The sequence below is a fragment of the Marmota marmota genome, unplaced genomic scaffold (assembly GCF_001458135.2).
Source record: "Marmota marmota marmota unplaced genomic scaffold, marMar, whole genome shotgun sequence".
Classification (NCBI taxonomy): Eukaryota; Metazoa; Chordata; class Mammalia; order Rodentia; family Sciuridae; genus Marmota; species Marmota marmota.
The window spans coordinates 8,673,098-8,686,752 of record NW_025999891.1 but is presented as its reverse complement, the minus strand read 5'-3'; positions in this window follow the sequence as shown (position 1 = coordinate 8,686,752).

Genomic DNA, 13,655 nt, shown 5'->3' with positions numbered 1-13,655 from the left:
ATAACCCTCTTGCCCATGTTTTATTTCTTCCTCTTCGTCCTCAGGGTAAAGCCAATTCCATCATAAAGCCTTGTGAAGCTTTGGTGAAGTTGCCTCCCCTGGTGCTTTGGAAACCTCAAGACCTGCCAAATGAGCCTCAAAATTGTTTCTGCCTCAATGTGCCTGGTGAGGACCTTCTGAAGTCCCGAGCCTACAGGGCGGAGCCCAGCTCTGGAGCCCAGGAAGTGTAACTCTTCCCTGCACGCTGGGCTCTGTGCCCAGTGCTCCATGCTCGGCCAGTGTTAGCTTGTTTGATCCTCAGTGCAGTCCTTGGAGGTGGGCATTGCTGTGATTTCTATCCACTCAATCACTTTCCTGACAGTAACTTTTTTTTGAGTACCTACACTTGCATCGTATAGATAAAGGAACAAAGATGACAGGGACTTTAATAACTTACCCAACTTGCCTGGGCAAAAGAGCCAGGAGCAGGATTTGAACCTGAGGCTACTTGGTTCTCAAGCCCCAGTCCTTAACTGCACCAGCAGTCTCAGATGATGTAGGGGTCCCCAGGGACCCCCTAGTTCCCCTTGTTCCCTCTTATCACACACTATATAAACAGGGAATCTTGTCTTCAGTCTCCCAAACCTAAATGTGGGTCTTGTGTTTGGCTTCTCCCTTCTCCCAACCCTTGCCCCGTTTACCGAGAAGCTGCCAAGTTCTAGCAATTCTGCCTGCTGGCCAATTGCTTTGTCCTGGGCTGTCCTCTGCCCTCCATCCCCAGGACCCTGCCCCAGGTCAGGCCTCACTCCTGTTGTAATGCCTAACTGGGTCTCCCCTCACCCCCTCTCTCCTCCTCTCTGGCATCCTGACATTCCCCCCTCCCCTACCACAGCAGCCAGAGCCGCCCTTCTCCTGGACAGGCCAGACCTTAGCGACCCTCGCTCCTGTCTCAAAACATGGTGGCACTGTCAGGGCACAGGTAGGACCTACAGTGGAGGCCTGAAGTTGGAGATCCTTTTCTGGATCTTCTCATAAACTCTCTGAGTCACATCTGTCAACTTTAAAATCAGGATGATAATCATGCTGGTTATTGTTATTTGTTCTGCGTTGGCGAATCCGATAAGGAAATGCTCTATCAATTGTGCAGCACAGTGCAAACGTGGGGAGGTATCCCTAAGAAATCCTTCCCGTAGGCTTACAAGATAAAGCCCACAGCACCTCACAGGGCCCTCTACTTGTAGACCCAGGACCCTCTTTCCCCTAGGACTCCCTTTCTCAAGCCCCTCCAGCAGGACAACCAGGTAACTGAGTGTCCTTACTGCATCCTCCATGTGGCCTTATGGCCCCTCCTTTGCTCATGCTGAGCCCTTTACATCCAACCCTCTTCTTATTCAAATCAGAATCTTCCTCCAATGCCACCTTCTCCAGGAAGCCCTTTAGGATGTGTCTCACTCAGAGCTTTGCCCTTTTCTCCAGGGTCCTCTCCCATCCTGCGTTGGGTGGGAGCTGATTGTCTATGGGGTCTGGCATCAAGCAAGGCTTCAACAAATCCTGGCTGATCTCCTCTGAGCCATCTCTGTTTAAAGGGGAGACCCCTGGTCAGCGCCAGACTGTCTTGGAGCTTACGTATATTTATCATTTTATCACTGTCCTTGAAACCTTGATAGTTTCACAAACATTCACACCCACTTCCTCCCGAAAGCAGTGAGCTAAAAATTCCCTGAACTTGAGGGTCCAGGTTCTCCCTCCTATTTTGAAAATCTGCAGTTTCATCTCCTCATTCAACAAAATAAGGCAATTGGCTTGAGCGAAGGCCCTTGGGGTCAGTTGTAGGAGGAGAGGTGCTTGGTCTCTCTACTCCTTCTTAAGGGTCCTCATGAGCAGCCCTGAGAACCCACTGGGGAAATGCTGGTCCCTGGTCCCCTGGGCAGCCCATGCTTTTGCCACCAGACAGTCTCACTGCATTCCCAGGAGACCTCGGTGTCCAGGCCCCTCTTTCCTGCTGGATGCTATGTAGCCAGCAGAGAGCTATGGGGGTGGAAGTGGGGCCGTGGAATCCAAGATGAGGTCAGGAAGATGTTTGCAGAGACACCAAAAACCTTCCTGATTGGCATCTGGAATCTCAGAACATGTCCCTGCAGCCTGGGAGGACTTGCCCCAAGGTGGGCTTGTGGATATCCAGAGTAGTGTCCTGAGCCAGGCCATAGAAGTCAATCAAAGCAGGAGGACGCAGGGAAATGGGCTGTGGGACTGAGGACACTCCCTGGGCACGTTCCTTCCCATTTGGAGCCTCAGATTCCATCTCTAAAATTTGGTTGGTGACGTGAGCCCCACCCACCTCATGGGGGTGCTGATAGTGACTGACAGACCCAGTGGCGGGACAGGCTCTGTGAGTGGTCAGGCAGCCCTGGGGGGATGAGGCACTCGTTTGGGTGGGAGTGTCCAGAGCCTGTGAATGCTGGGCCTGAGGTGGGGACAGTCCACCATGCTTGTCCCTCTGACTTGGAGAAGGGCAGCTGTGGCCAGGAGAATGTGAGTGCTCAGGGCACAGGGAGGGGGGGATAGGCTGGAGTGAAGGGGTAGAGGGTCAGAACAGTGACCCTGCCCTCGTTGGCTATCCCCAGGAGACCCCAGAGGCTACTAAGTGGCGCTTAGTTCCATTTGCCCCTCTCCCCAGCCCAACTTCACGGTGGACCATCTGGACTCCTTGGAAGGCACCGTGGGGGCAGAGGCCACCAGATGGCCACCAGACTCAGAGGGGCGTGAAGGAAGGGATTGGGGAACAGTGTTTGCATGTCCCCATCTACCTCCTGGGGAGAGAAGTGGTCTGAAAACCAAGGTCCTGGATGATTCAACCCATCCTTGCTGTTCTCAGAATCTGCTGAGCAAATGTGTCCGCCTCGGGCCTCTGCATGTGCTGTCCTCTTTGCCTGAGAGCGCTCCTCTCTCTCTCTCCCTGTCTCTCTATCTTTGTTCAGCGCCATCTGTCCAGGCCGTCCCATCTATAGTGGCATGTCCCACCCCCCTTGGTCCCTCTCCATCCTCTTTCTTGATTTATTTTCTTCATAGAATTTATTGCCGTCTAACTTTACACGGTGAGCCCGTGTGGTTCCTGTGCACTAGACACTGTCCCCAGGGATGCACACACCGCCTCCCTCCTCTGCTTAGAACAGGGCCTGGCACTTAGTGGGCCCTCATCAGCATTTGTTGAAACCGACGCTGACCGGGATGCTGTGGGGTCATGAGTTCCTTGTCACTGAGGCATGCAAGAGGAAAGCAGACGGCCACTAAACCTAGGAGTGCCTCTTGTAGCCTTTTGGCCACCTTGTGGATGAGAAATCGAGTCTGGGAAGGGATAGTACCTAGATTAAGGGAACAGCCAGCATTCAGAAAGGGGTGCCAGAAAGATGACAGTGTTACAATTTTCATATTTATGTCCTTGGGACACACAGCACCCCTGCCCATCACCACTCGGAATCGCTCCGTCCTCTGGGCCCTGAGGTCTTCTCTGTGGCTTGGAGCAAGGTGGGTCGCGGGCACCCTGGCACTAATCTCCGCTCTCCTGCAGCCAAAAGGAAGTGGCTTGACTTTTCTGAGCCTCAGTTTCCCCTAGAAGCGTGGGTGGCCCTGGAAACACTCTTGGTGTGGCCAGAGGAGTGGAGGAAGTGAGACGGGAGGAGGCAGCAGATCACACAGTAGGTCAACTTCTGTGATACTAGGGGTGTGCTTGCTAACAGGCACACGGCCCTGACCTCTGGACATCTTGGAGCACGGCACGCACGGGCCTGGGGAGGAGAAGCTGCTGGAAGGTTCCCAGAAGGAATACGGATGTGGGGTGGGGGAGGGGGATCAACAACGAGACCAAAGTCAGGCCAGGCCGGGAGGTGGGCGAGAGAGAGGTGCTTCAGAGGTGAGCCGGGCGGTGGGGTGGGGGAGTAGGGTGGTGGTGGTGGAAGTGACAGCTTGCACCCGCCTTGGACACACTCAACACGGGAGCTGCCCCTCACCCCCAGCCTGGCTGGGAGCCTGCAATCATGGGCACACGTACTGGCCCTCACCTGCCCCTCAGGGCTCCAGGAATCATTTGAAAATTCCCACCCACCCGGACCCTCTCCCCTGTGCCATCTCCTGTTGGAGGAGCTTCTCCATGTCTTCTCTGGCTCCTGACAGGGTCTCGTGGTTCAACTGTTGTCCCCCTGGTTCTTATGTTGAGGTCCTCAGGCCCCGTATCTCAGAATGGGACTGTATCTGGGAATGGGGTCTCGAGGGGGAATGGAGTTAAGGGGAGGCTGTAGGGGCCCCTAATCCAGGGTCCAGGACGCAGGTCTACAGAGAGGGAAGATGATGTGAAGACGCAGGACAGACAGGATGAGGGCCCTCGCCAGCAGCTGCCCTTCCGACACCTGGTCTCAGGCTGCAGCCTCTGGAGAGCGAGGACGCACTGCAGCCAGCTGCCCAGCCTGGGGCGCTGCCCAGCCATGGTGGCTGACCCAGCAAACATGGGGGCTGGCCTCAGTTTCCCCAGTGAGACATGGAGGCACCAGGATGGCGGAGGAATGGTAGCGATGACTGAGGTTCCCAGCCCTCCCCATCATCCCGGAACCCTGCCAGAACTATGGCTGGCAAGTGACCCTCCCTGCACAGATGTGGCCAGCTCTGTCCTCCCCACAACCAAAAGAGACTGAGGAAGGAATCTGCAGGTGGGGTAGAAAGGCATCGATCCACCTGGACCCCAGGGGGAACTGGGCATGGAGTGGGCGTGGGGTCCTTGTCTCCTTCCATGCCCAGCACGGGGGGTCCCCTTCCCCGGAAGCTCCTCTCATGTCATCTCCCAGGGAGATGGCTCCTCTTCTCCCTGCAGCTCTGTGCTCTGTGTAGCTCTGGCCTGGACACATCAGGGGCATGGCCCAGTGCGGATGAGAGGCAAATGACCAAAGAGCAAGGGACGCTGGCTCGTGAGCCCCTCTGCAGTGCACAGGTCTCTCCAGCCGCGTCCACCTCCAGGAGGCAGAAACCTGCTTTCCTACCGTGGCCTTTCCAACTGGACCCGGATATGGGCGACCCGGGAGCTGAGTCCGCTGTGCATAGAACCAGGGGTGGCATACAGTGGGTGCTTAATAAATGTCAATTCTATCTACTTATGAGGCTGAGGGGTACCAGCTTAGGGTTAGTGGGTAGACAGAGTCCCTTCCCCTTCATCTCAGGCTGGTCCTAGTTGTCTGGGAGCATATGGGTCCTTCTGGCCACTGCCGGATGAGCTTTTTCCCGGGGGGGGGGTGCAGAGGTCAGGCCCCTCCCTCACCTTCCTGAGCACATAGATGGGTCTTCACTGAGGCGGGGGCCAGGCAGGCTGGTGCCCTGGCCATCTCTTTGCTTCTAATCAAGATCAGATACCTCCTGCTTCTACCTCTAATTGTCCCCAAATTAAAACTAATCACTTGTGAATCAGAAAAAAAAAAAAAACAACTGTAATTAGTTTTGGTGAGTTTGAGGCTGAGGGGCCCCGTGGGGCACGCCCGTTGGGATGGAGGATGCTGGGCTGACCGGGAGAGCACGGTGCTCCTCCATGGGCCACGCCTGAGGTCAGTGTCTGCAGATCCTTCAGCACTTGCTCCGGAACTTGCCGGAATAGAAGAATCATCTGGAACCAACACAACAGCATACAAAGCCTGGGGACCGATCCAGGTGGACACTTCAGAATTCCCAGAGGACAGTCCCTGCAGCCTGGGTGTTTAGCATTCATCCCAGGTGCTGTCACCATCACGGAAGTTTGGAAAACAGCACTAAGTAGGGAGGGTTGGTGGAGGAGCTGAAGAGGTAGGGGGTTGCATAGTGCCATGAGACTACGCTGACAGGTAATGACGATGAATTTCCAGAGCCTGGAATAGTGCCTGACCAGATAGGCACCAGGTCCATGCATCAGGGAGTGGACCAATGAAAGAGCCAACGAGAGGGAGCAGGAACCATACCAACGCAGGTGGGGAGAGTCCCAGGGGCCCCTTGGCCCGTGACCAGGAGGCCAGGGATGGCTACACCCAGCAACCCTTCCCCAACCCTGACCCGGAGGGCCACAGGAGTGGTACGACATAGCGGGTGGGAGGGACTGGCTTTGGGGAAACACCCAGCTTCAGCAGAGCCGCTGTGCAGGAAGCTGAGGCCTGGATTGACAGGGCCTCTGGAATGGCCGGCTGCCTGTCCTTGGCTGGTCAGAGGGTCTGACCTCGCATGCTGCTCTCTGCACCCGACTTCCCATGGGCAAACAAGGCTTCACAGCCCAAAAAACGCGGCAGACTTTGCAGAGCAGGGCTGCCATGGGCACACCCAGGTCAGGAGAAACCTCCCCGGGTTTTTAAAGAGAATGAGTGGTACTTGGTACTAAGCAAGGGCTTTCAGAAATGGGCACGCTCTTGCCCCGTTGGTAAAGGGTAAAGTGGGTAAGCTTTCCAGAAAGCAATTTCAAAATCTGTTTTAAAGGCCTTACAAAATGTTCATGCTCCTTAACCCAGTAAATCCTGCTGCGGGGATCTAATAAGCAGAAATCTGCTCAAAGGTTTATGGAAAAAGGAGTTCACTGTGATGTCATGCTTATTAGTAAAGAATTAGGTAGGACCTAAAATGTCCAAAAGTAATGTTGTGTTAAATAAATGCAAATGCACAAGATGGATAGGTGCTCATCCATTAGAGATCAAGTTTTTTGTTTTGTTTTGTTTTTTAATGTTTACTCAGTTGAAAAAAATGCTCACAAAATAGTGTTAAACTGACAAGGAAGAGCACAAAGAGGCTCTGTGGCCCAGTACTGATCTTACATGAGAAACACAGACAGAGAGGAAACATACCGCAATGCTAATGGTGGTTATCTCAGAGGGGTGGGGATTACGGGTGATTGTTGTTATTTTTTTACTTCATGCTTTTATGTATTTTCCAATTGTCTGCAATGAACATGTATTGCTTGTAAAATTACAAAGAAAACAATAGATGAAGGAGAGTGTTTGAAGCTTTTCCAAGAATAAAAATAAAGGAATTAAGACAAACAAACAAACAAAAAAGGGAAACTGTGTGGCTTTGGAGAAACAAACACACATTCAAATCCCTGCTCTGACATTTCTTAGCTGTGTGATCCAGGGCAAGTGACTTAACGTCTCTGACCCTTGATTTCCATTCATGTAAAGTGAAGATCAGGGAACTTATTTTATGAAGTTGCCATGATTAAATAAGAAAATGGGTTAGTGTCGTCCCTGGTAGAGTCGGTGCTCCGTGTCATCTGCTTCTTGAGTCCTTCACTTGTCACTTACTGGTTGTTTGGGTTCTGAGAGGAGGGATGTGCTGACCTGTTTTTCTCCAGCACTTGGTGCCTGTTTGGCTCATGGCAGGTCCTCTGTCAATGTCTGTTCAGTTAAATAGGACAAGTCAGAGTTGACAGGTGCACAAAGCAGTGTCCCAAGGGCCTCGAAGGAAGCATGGAGGTGGAAGGAGTACTTGCTGTCAGGGGCCCTAGAAGCCAGCCCAGGAAGCTCTGCCGCTGACCTTGGTCAGGTCCCCTCTCCTCTCTGGGCTCAAGTCCTCATCAGGGAGCGGCTTATAACCCCTGCCCCGCATGCCGCATGGGTGGCTAGAGGCAGGCAGGGTTGTGTGTGCAGGGATCTCGGGGGTCCCTGCAGCAGGCAGAGTTCAGCTGTTCCAAGGGGGTTAACAACGGCAGGGCCCAGAACACAGCCTCCCCTCCCTCCCAGGGCAGGGCCCCTGCAGCTGTGGACAGATGCTGCTGCTCAAGGTGAGGCTCTAGCCCAGCCCAGGCCAGCTCTGTGGCCACTCCAGCGCCACCTCTGGGTTTGTCTAAGTTGCAGAGATTACTCCATACAGGCCAGGCCCCGTGGGCGTGCACCCACTGGAGGCTGGAGCTGCCGTGGACCGTGGGCTGGAGGGGAGAGGAGCCCAGTGTGTAGGCAGAGGAAGAGGTGCTTCCCTGGGGCCTACAGCCTGCTGCAGATGTCCACCCAGCCCTAGCCCGCCCACCTGCCTCCTCCAGTGAGCCCCTTCTCAAAGCAGCTGGTGCTCCCCACCGTGAGGCTGCAGACCCCACCTCTAGAGCCCATGGGGGTGCTCCTGAAGGGCAGGAGGGTGTGCCCTCTCCTCCAGTGCTGCTCCCCAGATTTGAGGGCCCCACGTGCCTGGTGCCTTGAATGTGAGCAGCCTGTGGCCACGCCCCCCAGAAGGGTGAGAGGAAGGGCCTGGAAGCTTGCAGTAGCCCATCAGGCAGGCTGTAAATCCTGGAGAGGCGGCCACCGCCCCACCCCCATGCTGGCGGCTGCCCAAGGCTGGACTAAGTGGGCTGGGAGGAAGCTGCAGGAGGGGTGCCCCCCTCCCCCAGGGCCTGCCGGCGGCTCACCCAGCGGCCCTGGCTCTGTGCCACCCCCATGGGAACTCCCTAGCTCTTGGCAGAAGGGATGTCAGGTCCCTCCCCGGCATTTTGCTGAGGAGGAACCTTTGGGTCAGGAGGGTGGGGGTGGGACTGGCTTAGCACCCTCCGCCTTGGCTTCCTAAACTGTAAAGGGGGTGGGAACAGCACCCCTTTCAGTGGTGGCTTTGAGAACCAAACGCTCTAGGGGAAGGTCATCCGCAGAAGGTTTCCCCTGCCCAGTGCACAGCGAGCCCCCTCTAAATGTTAGCTCTGATTTGAGCGTTATCACCCTCATTAGCTGAATCCCCACCGCCTCCTGAGCCAGGGTCCAGGGGTCCTCCCAGGCCCGGCAGCGGATGGCCGGTTCTGGGGAGGGGGAACCCACACTGTTCTTCAGGACTGGCTGCTGGGGGAAATGCCCCCTGCTCAGGGCAGGGCCGCCCGCTGTCATCCCAAGTACAGAGCCTTGCCCAGGGTCAAAGCTGAAGAGAGGGCTGGAGAATGAAGGAATGGGGGACAGGGGGACCCTGGGGGGCTGTGACTGCTGACACAACCCAAGTGTGAGCATGAGCGTGAGCGCACACACACACACTCACACACAGCCCACCAAGCTTCTCTGGCTGGTGCGCCCTGGGTCATCTGTCCTTACCTGGACACTCCTTTTGTGCTCTTGGCCTAGAGGCTGCAGCTCACGGAAATCAAAGGCCCTGGCAGAGGACTGGGGAGGGGAGGACCCATGGCAGAATGAAAGAATGGGGTGAGCTTAGCTCACTAGCTCCCCAAGGGCCCAGAGGAGGGCCAGGGGACCAGGAGGACAGGTGGCCATGGGACTCCAACAAGCTTTGCCAGCCTCCAGTACTCTTGGGTAATGGTGGTGGTGGGGAGGGCTTGCCCAAAGCACACAGTGAAAGAGCGCCCTCCCTGGGGCTCTGGTCCCCTCCCCCTGCTGGCCCCAGGGGACCCTCCCTCTGGCCCCTGGTGGAGCCCTGCCACCAGACTGAGAGCAGTCCTAGTCCTAGGGGAGACCAAGAAAAGGCTCCTTGGTCCTGGAGACCAGCTGGGTCAGGGTCCCTGCCATCCCCTCAGTCTTGGGGGTGAGAAGGGGTAGCCCGATGGGCCGGTGTGGACCTCTGTGGGAAGGCCCTGTAAGAGGTACCGCCAGGCTTGTGCTGGGCCGTGGGGTCCCAAGACAGAGTGACCTGGAGCTTCATAGCCCAGTATTGAGAGGAGAAGTCAGGGCAGAGGAAGGGTATCTGTTGTGGGGACAGAAGCCCTGCCCCTCCAAGAGTATGGTGGCCTGGGTTCTCCCTGTGTCTGCTGTGAGTAAGGGCCTGTGTCTATTTGTCCCTCTGCATCTGTGACCTCAGGCTTGGGACCAGGCGTCTAGCAGGCTTGCGAAGACAAGAAGCCATTATGTTTCCAGCTCAGCACCCCTCACCCCCAGAAAGAGCTTGGATTTTTGCAAATCTAGAAGGGCCCCCATCTCTCAGCCTGTCCCCAGCAGTGACCTCCCCAGCAAACCTGCAGCCCCAGCCCTCAGTCTGCCCAGCTGTAAGGGATCTGATGTGAGGTCCCTGTCTCGATGGAGAGAGCTGGGTGGGGAGCCTGGACTGGAGGAAGCCAGGTCAAGGGGTTCTTTAGTCCCCAGGTCTGGAGCCAGCCAATGGGTGTGGGTCTAGAGGTCAGAGGAAACTGTCTTAATAGTCCTTTGTTCCCAAGTGTCCCCACCACCAGCTTCCCCTAACCCAGGCCACTTGAAGTCAGGGGCTTTCTGTTCCGTGAGCACTAGGGGAGTTCCACCTTCACTTGAAGCACCCGGGTTTCTTGGGGTTTAAGGTGGCCACGAGTGACTTGGAGAAGAGGGCAGTGAAGGGGCCTCTTGGAGAGGTGGCCTGCCAGCCCAGTCCTCAGCACCCCGACACCAGGGCTCAGGGCAGGAGGAGGGCAGGACCAGAGGGCAGCTCTGACAGACAGGTTGAGAGTGGGATCTGGACTCTGTCAGTCAATCAGGGACGAGAACTGCCACCAACACCTGTCCTCACAGGCTGGTGGCTGACCTGCTCTGCTGGCCTGCCTGCCCCACCTGCGGAAACTGACCTGCCCCAGGGGGAGGGGGAGGGGGAGCATCGGAAAGAAGGCAAGGCTGAGGCTGGAGGCAGGGGAGAGGCCAGAGAACCCAGGGAAAGAGGGGGGAACCGGGGTGGCCAGCCTGTGGCTGAGGAGTGAGGGAGAGGAGGGGAGCCAGGGCAGCGGGAGGGCGCCCGGGAAGGAGCCTAGCAGGACCTGTGCAGAAGGTGGCTCTGGCCTGGGAACGAGGGGGTGGGTGGCAGCAGGAGTGCGGGGGAGGGGCGCGCTGTGAGTTACACTAAATGACGAATGTGCATTATCCTAATTATAGCGGAGCAAGCTGAGCCTGCCCACTGGTGCAGCCGCCTGCATCTCCTAATAAGCAATTAGCCGCAAACAACAGAAAAGGAAAGTGTGTGTGTGTGTGTGTGAGAGAGAGGGAGAGCGCTCACACATGCTTGCCCGTGAGGGGGGTGGGTTTGGAGCTGGGCCTTAGGAGTCCCTGGGGTCTCCTGGGCCCTGGGCAGGGGTACGGGCTGCATCAGACCCAGGGCCCTTGGGGAGAAGTTGAGCCTCAATGTCTCCATCTGCAAAACGGGGCCAGCAAAGCCCGCTCAGGCACAGTTGTGAGGAGTCTGGGATCCAGGCTCCCCTGGGACACTCCCACCTGCCGTCTCCCCCAGGGGACCCTCCATGATTGGTGGGGCCCCTGCTCTAACCGCCCCTCAAAGCCTAGACCCTGTTGCCCCAGGTGTATCTTGCACCATATGATGGACTGAGAGATGTCTTCTTGAGCATCCTGGGCATCTCCAACAGTGCCAGGAAGGGGCTGCAAGTCTTGCTTTACAAATGGGAAAACCTAGGTCCAGAGGAGGCAGTTCCCGCAGGCCCAGGATTTCACAGCTCCCTCCTCTCCTCCACCGGGGCTCCACCTCACTGCCACCCATTCTTTCTCTCTGAGGGATGCTCACCTTCCTGCTCCCCAGCTCAGGTTTCCACGAGTGTTCCCTTTGGCCCTGAACTGTCTGTCCCTAGCTGCTCCTGAGTACTCTCTTCCCACCTCCTAGCCACCCATGACCCTGGGCCTCTCTCGCTATTTCTTTGCAATGCTGTTCCCTGTCTCAGCGGTGCTGTTCCCCACACATTCCACCCTGTTGGTGTCCTCCGTGCCTGGACATCTCCCAGGTGTCACCCCCTCTATGAGAGCTTTCTTGACAGCTCTACAAGGGCTGGGTTAGGCCCCCCCGTGTCTGAGCCACCACATCCACCGCCTGTCCTTTTGCTCTGAGCTGTCACTGTCACTGTGTCAGGTGGAACCTTGCTGAGGGCAAGGTCCAGGCCTGTCCCCCTGCGGCCCAGATGCCTGGGACAGTGCTAGGGCTTGTGACCGGATCCTCAAAGATATTCAACAAATAAATATTTATTCAGCCTTTCTTTGCAAAGACCCTGCTGGGAGCTGCCAGGGAGAGAGAGATAAAGAAGATAGTTTCTGCCCTTAAGGAATTTGCCGGCTCACAGGGAGACCAGACAAGTGCATAAATAACCATGCTAAAAGGTGGGCAGCGCCGGGAGGGAGCCCTCCAAGAAGTGAGAGCTCCCTGGGGCTCCAGGGGGAGCCAGCCAGCCGCCCACACGGGGAGCGCTTTCAGAGGGAGCGGTTGCTGAGCAGAGGGTCTTGAAGAGTGGGTGGAAACTCAACCACAGGCTGGCGGCGGTGGCACCTGGGATGGGGGAGGTCAGGGACACTTCGGGTGGAAAGGACAGGGTGACACGTGGGAACCAGGGAGGGAAGGCAGGTGTGGATGGAGAGGCATGAAACAGGAAAAGCAGAGATGAGACGGGCAGGGTGGGCCCTGGAGGGCCAAGGCTTTGAGCGCCTGGCTGTGGAGCCTGTGGCTTCATTCCAAAGGCTCTCGAGTGTTCCTTGGGGCCCCGGGGGCTCTGTGAGGGGCCCCCCAGGTCCTGATGTTCTTGTCATGGATTTTCGCGTGGGCTAATTCCAGGACTGATGGTCCAGGGCATGGTCTCATGGCAGTGGGGGAGCCACTAGGAGGAGGGGTGTGACACTGTGAGCTGGCACTTGTCCCTGTGCCCCACCCCCACCCATCACAGGGTGAAGTGGAGGAGGTGCTTGAGGAGCTGCTGCTATAATTAATCTCCTGAGCTGTCCTGGTGTCAGTAGCACATCTGGCCAGCTAACCTAGCTACGGAGGACCAAACCCTCTGCCCAGGGCCGGGCATCCCAAGGGGAAGGGGCATCTCCTTCCCTCCCCTGAGGGCTCTTTCTGGTCACAGCTGCATCCTGCTTCCTCTTCCTGTCCTCCTCTCACTCCACCCTAGACCTCCATCTCCTCTCCTCCCACCCCTGCCTCAGGCCTGACCCGAGCTTCTGCTTATGAAGGTGCCCGGAGAGCAGAAGGGGGGGGGGTGGCATGCACAGCTGAGCATGGGACCCTCCCCAGGCAGCCCCCAGAGCTCCTAGAACATGCCTCTTCACTGCTGCTTGATGCACCCCCCTGCCCCCCGCATTTAAAAAGATGCTGAAAAAAACACCACCTCCTCCAGGTAGCCTGTCCAGATTGCAGGGAGCCAGACTGTTTTAGATATCTTTGTGTCTCATGCCAAAGAATCTGAGATGAGAGCAATTTAGGACCCGAGTCCCAGCCCAGGGGAAGAGAGGAGAGCCCGAGCTGATTAACCACTCAGCTGTGAGTGCCAGATGGGAAGTAGGACTTCTAGGCTGTATCTCCACTGTCCTCGCCCTCCTGACTCCAAACATCAGCTGGAGTATTCAACTAGACATTTTTGAAGTTCCCTATAGTCCTCAGATTCTGGAAGAGGCCACACAAAAGCAGATGACATCCTCTTCAGCGCTAAGGCCACCTGCTCCCTGGTCTCTACTAAAAAGATAACTCTTATGTGTTCTGAATGCCCACATCTGGGTCTGGTTGCCAAGCACCTCCACGCCTCAGTTCCAAGAAGGAGAGACGGCAAAGTGGATTAGAGAACTGGATTCCCAATTCACTGAAGACTCCAACCTGTGGGAAGGGGAAGGTCCCACTCGGAAAGTCAAAGTTTCTTATCATGGGTGCAGATGTGCCGAGTGCTAATTCCATCCTGCGGCGCATCGTCAACAGTAACGAGACGATACCCCCACTCTTTCTGCCACCAGAGAACGCACCTGTGGTCTTAAGTCTACACAGAGACACAC